This window comes from Hyla sarda, chromosome 11 (genome assembly GCF_029499605.1).
Source record: "Hyla sarda isolate aHylSar1 chromosome 11, aHylSar1.hap1, whole genome shotgun sequence".
Classification (NCBI taxonomy): Eukaryota; Metazoa; Chordata; class Amphibia; order Anura; family Hylidae; genus Hyla; species Hyla sarda.
This window is the reverse complement of record NC_079199.1, coordinates 83020966-83035390: the sequence shown is the minus strand read 5'-3', so window position 1 is coordinate 83035390 and position 14425 is coordinate 83020966.

The window sequence follows — 14425 nt, the reverse complement described above, 5'->3', positions numbered from 1 at the left end:
AAACCTACTCCCCATGTAATCTCCATACTACTTGGGTGACACACTGTAACAAACACCCTCCTCATGTAATCTCCTTACTACGGGGTGACACACTGTAACAAACCTCTCCTCATGTAATCTCCTTACTACTGGGGTGACACAAAGTAACAAACCTCCTCCTCATGTAATCTCCTTACTACTGGGGTGACACACTGTAAAAAACCTCCTTATTTAATCTCCTTACTACTGGGGTGACACAAAGTAACAAACCTCCTGCCCATGTAATCTTATTACTACTAGGGTGACACACTGTAACAAACCTCCTAATGTTAATAACTTATTACTGGGGTGAAACACTGTAACAAACCTCCTCCACATGTTATTAACTTACTACTGGGGTGAAACACTGTAACAAACCTTCTCCTCGTGCAATCTCCTTTCTATTGGGATGACACACTGTAACAAAACCCCCTCCTCATGTAATCTACTTACTACGGGGTGACACACTGTAACAAACCTCTCCTCATGTAATCTCTTTACTACTGGTGTGACACAAAGTAACAAACCCCCTCCTCATGTAATCTCCTTACTACTGGGGTGACACACTGTAACAAACCTCCTTATTTAATCTCCTTACTACTGGGGTGACACAAAGTAACAAACCTCCTGCCCATGTAATCTCCTTTCTACCGGAGTGACACACTGTAACAAACCTCATCATGTTATTAACTTATTACTGGGGTGAAACACTGTAACAAACCTCCTCATCATGTAATCTCTTTACTACTGGGGTGACACACTGTAACAAAACTTCCCCTCATGTAATCTCGTTTCTACTGGGGTGACCCACTGAAACAAACCACATTTTCATGTTATTAACTTACTACTGGGGTGACACACAATAACAAACCTACTCCCCATGTAATCTCCTTACTACTTGGGTGACACACTGTAACAAACCTCCTCCTTAATTTTTTTCTCCTAACTACTGGGGTGACACACTGTAACAAACCCCATCCTCATATTATTAACTTACTACTGGGTGACAAACTGTAAAAAAAAAAAAAAAAACCTTGTCATGTAATCACCTTACGACTGGGGTGACACACTGTAACAAACCTCCTAATGTTAATAATTTATTACTGGGGTGACACACTGTAACAAACCTTCTCATCATGTAATCTCCTTACTACTGGGGTGACACACTGTAACAAACCTCCTCCACATGTTATTAACTTACTACTGGGGTGACACACTGTAACAAACCTTCTCCTCGTGCAATCTCCTTTCTAATGGGATGACACACTGTAACAAAACTTCTCCTCATGTAATCTCCTTTCTACTGGGGTGACACACTGTAACAAACCTCCTCACGTTATTAACTTATTACTGGGGTGACACACTGTAACATACCTCCTCATCAAGTAATTTCTTTACTACTGGGGTGACACACTGTAACAAAACTTCCCCTCATGTAATCTCATTTCTACTGGGGTGACCCACTAAAACAAACCCCATCTTCATGTAATTAACTTACTACTGGGGTTACACACAGTAACAAACCTACTCCCCATGTAATCTCCTTACTACTTGCGTGACACACTGTAACAAACCTCCTCCTCATTTTTTTTCTCCTAACTACTGGGGTGACACACTGTAACAAACCCCATCCTCATATTATTAACTTACTACTGGGTGACAAACTGTAAAAAAAAAAAAAACCTTGTCATGTAATCACCTTACGACTGGGGTGACACACTGTAACAAACCCCATTCTTATATTATTAACTTACTACTGGGGTGACCCACTGTAACAAACCCAATCTTCATGTTATTAACTTACTACTGGGGTGACACACAGTAACAAACCTACTCCCCATGTAATCTCCTTACTACTTGGGTGACACACTGTAACAAACCTCCTCCTCATTTTTTCTCCTAACTACTGGGGTGACACACTGTAACAAACCTCATCCTCATGTAATCTCCCTTACTACTGGGGTGACACACTGTAACAAACGCCCACCTCATATAATCTCCTTACTACTGGGTTGACACAAAGTAACAAACCTCCTGCCCATGTAATCTTATTACTACTAGGGTGACACACTGTAACAAACCTCCTCCACATGTAATCTTATTACTACTTGGGTGATACACTGTAACAAACCTCCTCCACATGTTATTAACTTACTACTAGGGTGACACACTGTAACAAACCTTTTCCTCATGTATTCTCCTTTCTACTGGGGTGACATACTGTAACAAAACTTCTCCTTATGTAATCTCCTTTCTACTTGGGTGACACACTGTAACAAACCTCCTCATGTTATTAACGTATTACTGGGGTGACACACTGTAACAAAACTTCTCCTCATGTAATCTCGTTTCTACTGGGTGGACCCACTGTAACAAACCCCATCTTCATGTTATTAACTTACTACTGGGGTGACACACAGTAACAAACCTACTCCCCATGTAATCTCCTTACTACTTGGGTGACACACTGTAACAAACACCCTCCTCATGTAATCTCCTTACTACTGGGGTGATACACTGTAATAAACCTTCTCCTTATGTAATCTCCTTACTACTGGGGTGACACACTGTAACAAACCTCATCCTCATGTCATATCCATACTACCGGGGTGACACACTATAACCAACCTTATCCTCATTTTATTAACTTTCTACTGGGGTGACACACTGTAACAAACCCCCTCCTCATGTAAACTCCTTACTACGGGGTGACACACTGTAACAAACCTCTCCTCATGTAATCTCCTTACTACTGGGGTGACACAAAGTAACAAACCCCCTCCACATGTAATCTCCTTACTACTGGGGTGACACACTGTAACAAACCTCCTTATTTAATCTCCTTACTACTAGGGTGACACACTGTAACAAACCTCCTAATGTTAATAACTTATTACTGGGGTGAAACACTGTAACAAACCTCCTCCACATGTTATTAACTTACTACTGGGGTGAAACACTGTAACAAACCTTCTCCTCGTGCAATCTCCTTTCTACTGGGATGACACACTGTAACAAAACCCCTCCTCATGTAAACTCCTTACTACGGGGTGACACACTGTAACAAACCTCTCCTCATGTAATCTCCTTACTACTGGGGTGACACAAAGTAACAAACCCCCTCCTCATGTAATCTCCTTACTACTGGGGTGACACACTGTAACAAACCTCCTTATTTAATCTCCTTACTACTGGGGTGACACAAAGTAACAAACCTCCTGCCCATGTAATCTCCTTTCTACTGGAGTGACACACTGTAACAAACCTCATCATGTTATTAACTTATTACTGGGGTGACACACTGTAACAATCCTCCTCATCATGTAATCTTTTTACTACTGGGGTGACACACTGTAACAAAACTTCCCCTCATGTAATCTCGTTTCTACTGGGGTGACCCACTGAAACAAACCCCATTTTCATGTTATTAACTTACTACTGGGGTGACAAACTGTAAAAAAAAAAAAAAAAAAACCTTGTCATGTAATCACCTTACGACTGGGGTGACACACTGTAACAAACCTCCTCCTTATTTTTTTCTCCTAACTACTGGGGTGACACACTGTAACAAACCCCATCCTCATATTATTAACTTACTACTGGGTGACAAACTGTAAAAAAAAAAAAAAAAACCTTGTCATGTAATCACCTTACGACTGGGTTGACACACTGTAACAAACCTCCTAATGTTAATAACTTATTACTGGGGTGACACACTGTAACAAACCTTCTCATCATGTAATCTCCTTACTACTGGGGTGACACACTGTAACAAACCTTCTCATCATGTAATCTCCTTATTACTGGGGTGACACACTAACAAACCTTCTCCTCTTGCAATCTCCTTTCTACTGGGATGACACACTTTAACAAAACTTCTCCTCATGTAATCTTCTTTCTACTGGGGTGACACACTGTAACAAACCTCCTCACGTTATTAACTTATTACTGGGGTGACACACTGTAACAAACCTCCTCATCAAGTAATCTCTTTACTACTGGGGTGACACACTATAACAAAACTTCCCCTCATGTAATCTCATTTCTACTGGGGTGACCCACTGAAACAAACCCCATCTTCATGTTATTAACTTACTACTGGGGTTACACACAGTAACAAACCTACTCCCCATGTAATCTCCTTACTACTTGGGTGACACACTGTAACAAACCTCCTCCTCATTTTTTTTCTCCTAACTACTGGGGTGACACACTGTAACAAACCCCATCCTCATATTATTTACTTACTACTGGGTGACAAACTGTAAAAAAAAAAAAAAACCTTGTCATGTAATCACCTTACGACTGGGGTGACACACTAACAAACTCCATTCTTATATTATTAACTTACTACTGGGGTGACCCACTGTAACAAACCCAATCTTCATGTTATTAACTTACTGCTGGGGTGACACACAGTAACAAATCTACTCCCCATGTAATCTCCTTACTACTTGGGTGACACACTGTAACAAACCTCATCCTCATTTTTTCTCCTAACTACTGGGGTGACACAGTGTAACAAACCTCATCCTCATGTAATCTCCCTTACTACTGGGGTGACACACTGTAACAAACGCCCTCTTTATGTAATCACCTTACTACTGGGGTGACACACTGTAACAAACCTCCTTATTTAATCTCCTTACTACTGGGGTGACACAAAGTAACAAACCTCCTGCCCATGTAATCTTATTACTACTAGGGTGACACACTGTAACAAACCTCCTAATGTTAATAACTTATTACTGGGGTGAAACACTGTAACAAACCTCCTCCACATGTTATTAACTTACTACTGGGGTGAAACACTGTAACAAACCTTCTCCTCGTGCAATCTCCTTTCTACTGGGATGACACACTGTAACAAAACCCCCTCCTCATGTAATCTCCTTACTACGGGGTGATACACTGTAACAAACCTCTCCTCATGTAATCTCCTTACTACTGGGGTGACACAAAGTAACAAACCCCATCCTCATGTAATCTCCTTACTACTGGGGTGACACACTGTAACAAAACTTCTCATCATGTAATCTCCTTTCTACTGGGGTGACACACTGTAACAAATTTCCTCATGTTATTAACTTATTACTGGGGTGACTCACAGTAACAAACCTTCTCATTATGTAATCACCTTACTACTGGGGTGACACACTGTAACAAACCCCCTACTCATGTAATCTCCTTACTATTGGGGTGACACACTGTAACAAAACTTCTCATGTTATTAACTTATTACTGGGGTGACTCACTGTAACAAACCTTCTCATCATGTAATCAGCTTACTACTGGGGTAACACACTGTAACAAACCTCCTCCTCCTCATGTAATCTCCTACTACTGGGGTGACACACTGTAACAAACCTTCTCCCCGTGTAATCTCCTTACTACTAGGGTGACACACTGTAACAAACCTCCTCCTTATGTAATCTCCTTACTACTGGGTTGACACTCTGTAACAAATCTCCTCTTCATGATTTTTCTCCTAATTACTGGGGTGACACATACACTGTAACAAACCTTCTCCTCATGGATCTTCCTTACAACTGGGGTGACACAATGTAACAAATCTCATCATGTAATACCCGAAATAAAAAATGTTAAATTCCTGGTTATAGGCCAAGGGGAGGTGTAGGTCCATGTGCCCAGGAAGGTCAACCTTACCTGGGCAAGTCCTCCTGAAGGGTCCCCTGACTGACTTCCATGCCTAACAATAATTGAAAAACTGAGAACCAGTATGAGATCGGATTTGAAAGCTGAATCCAGCTCAGAGTTCCACGAGCTGGGCATGTCCGAGTGGTATGCGTTCATAAAACTGTATCGCAGCATCGCAAGTAGGTACCTTTGAACGGCCACCTGCCTCAGAATAGCAGGAGAGCACGCCGTCCGGCTGCTTTCTCAGGGTACGCCAGGGCCGAGCGCGGGCTCTCTGGGGTCGAACCCCTGGTTTCTCCCTTGATATTTTCCAAGGGGATTGGGATGGTTCACGTACCCGAACCGGGGCAGGGCTGTCCCCGGGTGAAACCTCTGGAAGGGTCCCCTGAAAGGCTTCAATGCCTGTTGTCTCTGGTTCTCTGCATGTCAAAAGTCGCTATAAGGGGTGGGAGGCACGGGTCCCTGTACACAGGCAGGGCGTGCCGTCCTTGGGCACAGGATCGGTGACGCGGACCCCCTGGCGACGGGGAGCAGAAGCGTGGGGCGAGTCGGCAAACATTGGTGGGCGGTCCACCAAGGCACCCCGGCCCTCCGGAGGCGAAATTAAAAATTCCAGGTTGTCGGCCAGGGGCAGATGCGAGTCCAAATGCACAGGAGGGTCAACAGAACACGGGCAAGGCCTCTGGAAGGGTCTTCCATGCCTGTAGAATTTTGACACACAGAGAACCAGAGAAGGCTATATGGGCGGGAGGCGCCAATCCCTGTACCCAGGGACCCCAGGGTTGCGGGGAGCAGAAGCATCAGGCGAGTAAGAATACATAGGTGGGCGGTCCGCCAAGGAGGTTCGTCCCCAGGGGAGCCCGTACTCGGCCACTCTCTCAGGGTACGCCAGGGACAAGCGCGGGCTCCCCTGGGGACGAACCTTCCGGTTTCTCCCTTTGTATTTTCCAGGGGGATTGGGCTGGTTCATGTACCCAGCCCAGGGCTTAGTGGTCCCCGGGCGAAACCTCCGGAACGGTCCCCTGACAGGCTTCCATGCCTGAAGACCTTTGACACGCAGAGAACCAGAGAGGCTATAAGTGAGGGAGGCGCGGGTCCCTGTACCCAGACAGGGCGTGCCGTCCATGGGCACAGGATCAGTGATGCGGACCCCCCAGTGTCAGGGAGCAGAAGCGTCGGACGAGTCGGCAAACATCGGCGGGCGGTCTGCCGAGGAGGTTCATCCCCAGGGGAGCCCGTACTCAGCCGCTCTCTCAGGTTACGCCACGGCCGAGCCCGGGTTCTCCTGTTGACGAACCTTCAGGTTTCTCCCTTGGTATTTTACAGTGGGAAAGGGCTGGTTCATGTACCCCACCCAGGGCAGGGCGGGCGAAGCCTTTGAAACAGTCACCTGACAGGCTTCCATGCCTGTAGACCGTTGACATGTAGAGAACCAGAAATGGCTATAAGGGCGGGAGGCGCAGGTCCCTGTACCCAGACAGGGCACGCCATCCTTGTCACAGGATCGGTGATGCAGACCCCCCAGCGTCGGGGAGCAGAACCGTCGGGCGAGTCGGCAAACGTCGGCGGGCGGTCCGCCGAGGAGGTTCATCCCCACGGGAGCCCGTACTCAGCTGTTCTCTCAGGGTATGCGAGGGCCGAGCGTGGGCTAACCTGGGGACGAACCTTCCGGTTTCTCCCTTGGTATTTTCCAGGGGGATTGGGCTGGTTCATGTACCCAGCCCAGGGCTGGGTGGTCCCCGGGCGAAACCTCCGGAACGGTCCCCTGACAGGCTTCCATGCCTGAAGACCTTTGACACGCAGAGAACCAGAGAGGCCATAAGGGAGGGAGGCGCGGGTCCCTGTACCCAGACAGGGCGTGCCGTCCATGGGCACAGGATCAGTGATGCGGACCCCCCAGCGTCAGGGAGCAGAAGCATTGGGCGAGTCGGCAAACATCGGCGGGCGGTCCGCCGAGAAAATTCATCCACAGGGGAGCCCGTACTCAGCTGCTCTCTCAGGTTACGTACGCCAGGGCCGAGCGCGGGGTCCCCTGGGGACGAACCTTGAGGTTTCTCCCTTGGTATTTTACAGGGGAAAGGGCTGGTTCATGTACCCGACCAGGGGCTGGGCGGTCCCCGGGTGAAGCCTCTGAAACAGTCCCCTGACAGGCTTCCATGCCTGTAGACCTTTGATACGTAGAGAACCAGAGATGGCAATAAGGGCGGGAAGCGCAGGTCCCTGTACCCAGACAGGGCGCGCCATCCTTGGGCACAGGATCGGTGATGCAGACCCCCCAGCGTCCGGGAGCAGAACCGTCGGGCGGGGGTGACACAATGTAACAAATCTCATCATGTAATACCCGAAATAAAAAATGTCAAATTCCTGGTTATAGGCCAAGGGGAGGTGTAGGTCCATGTGCCCAGGAAGGTCAACCTTACCTGGGCAAGTCCTCCTGAAGGGTCCCCTGACTGACTTCCATGCCTAACAATAATTGAAAAACTGAGAACCAGTATGAGATCGGATTTGAAAGCTGAATCCAGCTCAGAGTTCAACGAGCTGGGCATGTCCGAGTGGTATGCGTTCATAAAACTGTATCGCAGCATCGCAAGTAGGTACCTTTGAACGGCCACCTGCCTCAGAATAGCAGGAGAGCAAGCCGTCCGGCTGCTTTCTCAGGGTACGCCAGGGCCGAGCGCGGGCTCCCCTGGGGTCGAACCCCTGGTTTCTCCCTTGATATTTTCCAAGGGGATTGGGATGGTTCACGTACCCGAACCGGGGCAGGGCTGTCCCCGGGTGAAACCTCTGGAAGGGTCCCCTGAAAGGCTTCAATGCCTGTTGTCTCTGGTTCTCTGCATGTCAAAAGTCGCTATAAGGGGTGGGAGGCACGGGTCCCTGTACACAGGCAGGGCGTGCCGTCCTTGGGCACAGGATCGGTGACGCGGACCCCCTGGCGACGGGGAGCAGAAGCGTGGGGCGAGTCGGCAAACATTGGTGGGCGGTCCACCAAGGCACCCCGGCCCTCCGGAGGCGAAATTAAAAATTCCAGGTTGTCGGCCAGGGGCAGATGCGAGTCCAAATGCACAGGAGGGTCAACAGAACACGGGCAAGGCCTCTGGAAGGGTCTTCCATGCCTGTAGAATTTTGACACACAGAGAACCAGAGAAGGCTATATGGGCGGGAGGCGCCAATCCCTGTACCCAGGGACCCCAGGGTTGCGGGGAGCAGAAGCATCAGGCGAGTAAGAATACATAGGTGGGCGGTCCGCCAAGGAGGTTCGTCCCCAGGGGAGCCCGTACTCGGCCACTCTCTCAGGGTACGCCAGGGACAAGCGCGGGCTCCCCTGGGGACGAACCTTCCGGTTTCTCCCTTTGTATTTTCCAGGGGGATTGGGCTGGTTCATGTACCCAGCCCAGGGCTTGGTGGTCCCCGGGCGAAACCTCCGGAACGGTCCCCTGACAGGCTTCCATGCCTGAAGACCTTTGACACACAGAGAACCAGAGAGGCTATAAGTGAGGGAGGCGCGGGTCCCTGTACCCAGACAGGGCGTGCCGTCCATGGGCACAGGATCAGTGATGCGGACCCCCCAGTGTCAGGGAGCAGAAGCGTCGGACGAGTCGGCAAACATCGGCGGGCGGTCTGCCGAGGAGGTTCATCCCCAGGGGAGCCCGTACTCAGCCGCTCTCTCAGGTTACGCCACGGCCGAGCCCGGGTTCTCCTGTTGACGAACCTTCAGGTTTCTCCCTTGGTATTTTACAGGGGGAAAGGGCTGGTTCATGTACCCCACCCAGGGCAGGGCGGGCGAAGCCTTTGAAACAGTCTCCTGACAGGCTTCCATGCCTGTAGACCGTTGACATGTAGAGAACCAGAAATGGCTATAAGGGCGGGAGGCGCAGGTCCCTGTACCCAGACAGGGCACGCCATCCTTGTCACAGGATCGGTGATGCAGACCCCCCAGCGTCGGGGAGCAGAACCGTCGGGCGAGTCGGCAAACGTCGGCGGGCGGTCCGCCGAGGAGGTTCATCCCCACGGGAGCCCGTACTCAGCTGTTCTCTCAGGGTATGCGAGGGCCGAGCGTGGGCTAACCTGGGGACGAACCTTCCGGTTTCTCCCTTGGTATTTTCCAGGGGGATTGGGCTGGTTCATGTACCCAGCCCAGGGCTGGGTGGTCCCCGGGCGAAACCTCCGGAACGGTCCCCTGGCAGGCTTCCATGCCTGAAGACCTTTGACACGCAGAGAACCAGAGAGGCCATAAGGGAGGGAGGCGCGGGTCCCTGTACCCAGACAGGGCGTGCCGTCCATGGGCACAGGATCAGTGATGCGGACCCCCCAGCGTCAGGGAGCAGAAGCATTAGGCGAGTCGGCAAACATCGGCGGGCGGTCCGCCGAGAAAATTCATCCACAGGGGAGCCCGTACTCAGCTGCTCTCTCAGGTTACGCCAGGGCCGAGCGCGGGGTCCCCTGGGGACGAACCTTGAGGTTTCTCCCTTGGTATTTTACAGGGGGAAAGGGCTGGTTCATGTACCCGACCAGGGGCTGGGCGGTCCCCGGGTGAAGCCTCTGAAACAGTCCCCTGACAGGCTTCCATGCCTGTAGACCTTTGACACGTAGAGAACCAGAGATGGCAATAAGGGCGGGAGGCGCAGGTCCCTGTACCCAGACAGGGCGCGCCATCCTTGGGCACAGGATTGGTGATGCAGACCCCCCAGCATCCGGGAGCAGAACCGTCGGGCGAGTCGGAAAACATTGGCGGGCGGTCCGCCGAGGAGGTTCATACCCACGGGAGCCCGTACTCAGCCGTTCTCTCAGGGTATGCAAGGGCCGAGCGCGGGGACCCCTGGGGACGAACCTTCCGGTTTCTCCCTTGGTATTTTCCAGGGGGATTGGGCTGGTTCATGTACCCAGCCCAGGGCTGGGTGGTCCCCGGGCAAAAGCTCCGGAACGGTCCCCTGACAGGCATTCATGCGTTGCGTACCCTGAGAGAACGGCTGAGTACGGGCTCCGGTGGGGATGAACCTCCTCGGCGGACCGCCCGCCGATGTTTGCCGACTCGCCCGACCACTTCTGCTCCCTGACGCTGAGGGGTCCGCATCACTTATCCTGTGCCCATGGACGGCACTCCCTGTCTGAGTACAGGGACCCGCGCTTCCCTCCCTTATAGCCTCTCTGGTTCTCTGCGTGTCAAAGGTCTTCAGGCATGGAAGCCTGTCAGGGGACCGTTCCGGAGGTTTCGCCCTGGGACCACCCAGGCCTGGGCTGGGTACATGAACCAGCCCAATCCACCTGGAAAATACCAAGGGAGAAACCGGAAGATTCGTCCCCAGGGGACCCCGCGCTCGGCCCTGGCGTAACCTGAGAGAGCGGCCGAGTACGGGCTCCCCTGGGGATGAATTTCCTCGGCGGACCGTTCGGGAGCAGAATTGTCGGGCGAGTCGGCAAACATCGGCGGGCGGTCCGCCGAGGAGGTTCATCCCCACGGGAGCCCGTACTCAGCCGTTCTCTCAGGGTACGCAAGGCATGGAAGCCTGTCAGGGGACCGTTCCGGATTTTTCGCCTTGGGACCACCCAGCCTTGTACTCCCATACTCAGCCGTTCTCTCAGGGTACGCAAGGGCCTAGAGCGGGCTCCCCTGGGGACGATTCTTCAAGTTTCTCCCTTGGTATTTTACAGGGGGAATGGGCTGGTTCATGTACCCCACCCGGGCTGGGCGGTCCCTGAGCAAAGCCTTTGTAACAGTCCTCTGAGAAGCTTCCATGCCTGTAGACCTTTGACACGCAGAAAGGGTCCTCTGGAAGGGTCCCCTGAAAGGCTTCCATGCCTGTTGACTTTTGACATGCAGAGAACCATAGACGCTATAAGGGGCGGGAGGCACGGGTCCCTGTACACAGGCAGGGCGTGCCGTCAATGGGCACAGGATCGGTGACGCGGACCCCCTGGTGATGGGGAGCAGAAGCATTGAGTGAGTCGGTAAACATTGGCGGGCGGTCCACCAAGGCACCCCGGCCCTCCGGAGGCGAAATTAAAAATTCCAGGTTGTCGGCCAGGGGCAGATGCGAGTCCAAATGCACAGGAGGGTCAACACGGGCAAGGCCTCTGGAAGTTGTACACCCCGATAAATACGGTAATGTTCCCTTATGGTGCTATCCTTTTATAATCCATAATTTTTGGGCCAGGTAGTCTAATTACTTGGCGACATAATAACAGTATGAGTGCATGGTTTGGGAAAATAGATGCAGAAGGACAAATGGATGAAAGGATTGCCGCATCTGGCAACTTTACTGTTGGCTTTTTTTCAATGCAAAGGAGGAGCGTATAATTATTAAAAAGGGTATTTTTGGAGATGGACAGGCAGGCTGTAAAGGAGGAGGTAGGCCTGTATTTTGAACTTAAAAACTCAAATGGGATTTTGGGTTCAAAATGTGTATTTTTCCCTTATGCTGCTATCCTTTTATAATCCATAATTTTTGGGCCAGGTAGTCTAATTACTTTGCGACATAATAACAGTATGAGTGCATGGTTTGGGAAAATAGATGCGGAAGGACAAATGGATGAAAGGATGGCCGCATCTGGCAACTTTACTGTTTGCTTTTTTTCAATGCAAAGGAGGAGCGTATAATTATTAAAAAGGGTATTTTTGGAAATGGACAGGCAGGCTGTAAGGGAGGAGGTAGGCCTGTATTTTGAACTTAAAAACTCAAATGGGTTTTTGGGTTCAAAATGTGTATTTTTCACTAATGCTGCTATCCTTTTATAATCCATAATTTTGGGGCCAGGTTGTCCGATAACTTAGCAAAGTGAAAACAGTATCAGTGTTTGATGGTTACCCCTGCTATCGGCGCTGTTGCCCCTTCTCTCCCCCTGGCTATCAGTGCCGCTGCCCCATTGCCGACGCCGATAGCCAGGGGTAGAGAAACGGCGCCGGCAATGGGGCAGCGTCGTCGACAGACAGGGGGAAAGAAGAGGCAGCGGCACCCATTGCTGGCGCCGCTGCCCCGTGTCCCCCCACCAGAGGCCTGAAGCAGCACGGACCTGACTCCGGCAACAGGGTAATTATACAACTAGGGATGGGGGAGGCAACGGGGCAGCGGCACCGGCAATGGGTGCCGCTGCCCCTTATCCCCCCCTGGCTATCGGTGCCGTTGCCCCATTGCCGGCGCCACTTCTCTCCCCCTGTATTTTGAACTTAAAAACTCAAATGGATTTTTGGCTTCAAAATGTGTATTTTTCACTAATGCTGCTATCCTTTTATAATCCATAATTTTTGGGCCAGGTAGTCTAATTACTTGGCGACATAATAACAGTATGAGTGCATGGTTTGGGAAAATAGATGCAGAAGGACAAATGGATGAAAGGATGGCCGCATCTGGCAACTTTACTGTTTGCTTTTTTTCAATGCAAAGGAGGAGCGTATAATTATTAAAAAGGGTATTTTTGGAGATGGACAGGCAGGCTGTAGGGGAGGAGGTAGGCCTGTATTTTGAACTTAAAAACTCAAATGGGTTTTTGGGTTCAAAATGTGTATTTTTCCCTTATGCTGCTATCCTTTTATAATCCATAATTTTGGGGCCAGGTGGTTCGATAACTTGGCAAAGTGAAAACAGTATGAGTGTATGATGGTTTGGGAACATAGGTGTAGAAGCACAAATCGATGAAAGGATAGCAGCATATGCCAACTTAAATGTTTTTTTTCCAAAGCAAACGAAGAGTGTATAATTATTAAAAACTTTATTTTTGGAGATGGACAGGCAGGCTGTAGGGGAGGAGGTAGGCCTGTATTTTGAACTTAAAAACTCAAATGGGTTTCTGGCTTCAAAATGTGTATTTTTCACTAATGCTGCTATCCTTTTATAATCCATAATTTTTGGGCCAGGTAGTCTAATTACTTGGCGACATAATAACAGTATGAGTGCATGGTTTGGGAAAATAGATGCAGAAGGACAAATGGATGAAAGGATGGCCGCATCTGGCAACTTTATTGTTTGCTTTTTTTCAATGCAAAGGAGGAGCGTATAATTATTAAAAAGGGTATTTTTGGAGATGGACAGGCAGGCTGTAGGGGAGGAGGTAGGCCTGTATTTTGAACTTAAAAACTCAAATGGGTTTTTGGGTTCAAAATGTGTATTTTTCCCTTATGCTGCTATCCTTTTATAATCCATAATTTTTGGGCCAGGTAGTCTAATTACTTGGCGACATAATAACAGTATGAGTGCATGGTTTGGGAAAATAGATGCAGAAGGACAAATGGATGAAAGGATGGCCGCATCTGGCAACTTTACTGTTTGCTTTTTTTCAATGCAAAGGAGGAGCGTATAATTATTAAAAAGGGTATTTTTGGAGATGGACAGGCAGGCTGTAGGGGTGGAGGTAGGCCTGTATTTTGAACTTAAAAACTCAAATGGGTTTTTGGGTTCAAAATGTGTATTTTTCCCTTATGCTGCTATCCTTTTATAATCCATAATTTTGGGGCCAGGTTGTCCGATAACTTGGCAAAGTGAAAACAGTATGAGTGTATGATGGTTTGGGAACATAGGTGTAGAAGCACAAATCGATGAAAGGATAGCAGCATATGGCAACTTAACTGTTTGTTTTCCAAAGCAAACGAAGAGTGTATAATTATTAAAAACTGTATTTTTGGAGATGGACAGGCAGGCTGTAGGGGAGGAGGTAGGCCTGTATTTTGAACTTAAAAACTTAAATGGGTTTTTGGGTTCAAAATGTGTATTTTTCCCTTATGCTGCTATCCTTTTATAATCCATAATTTTTGGGCCAG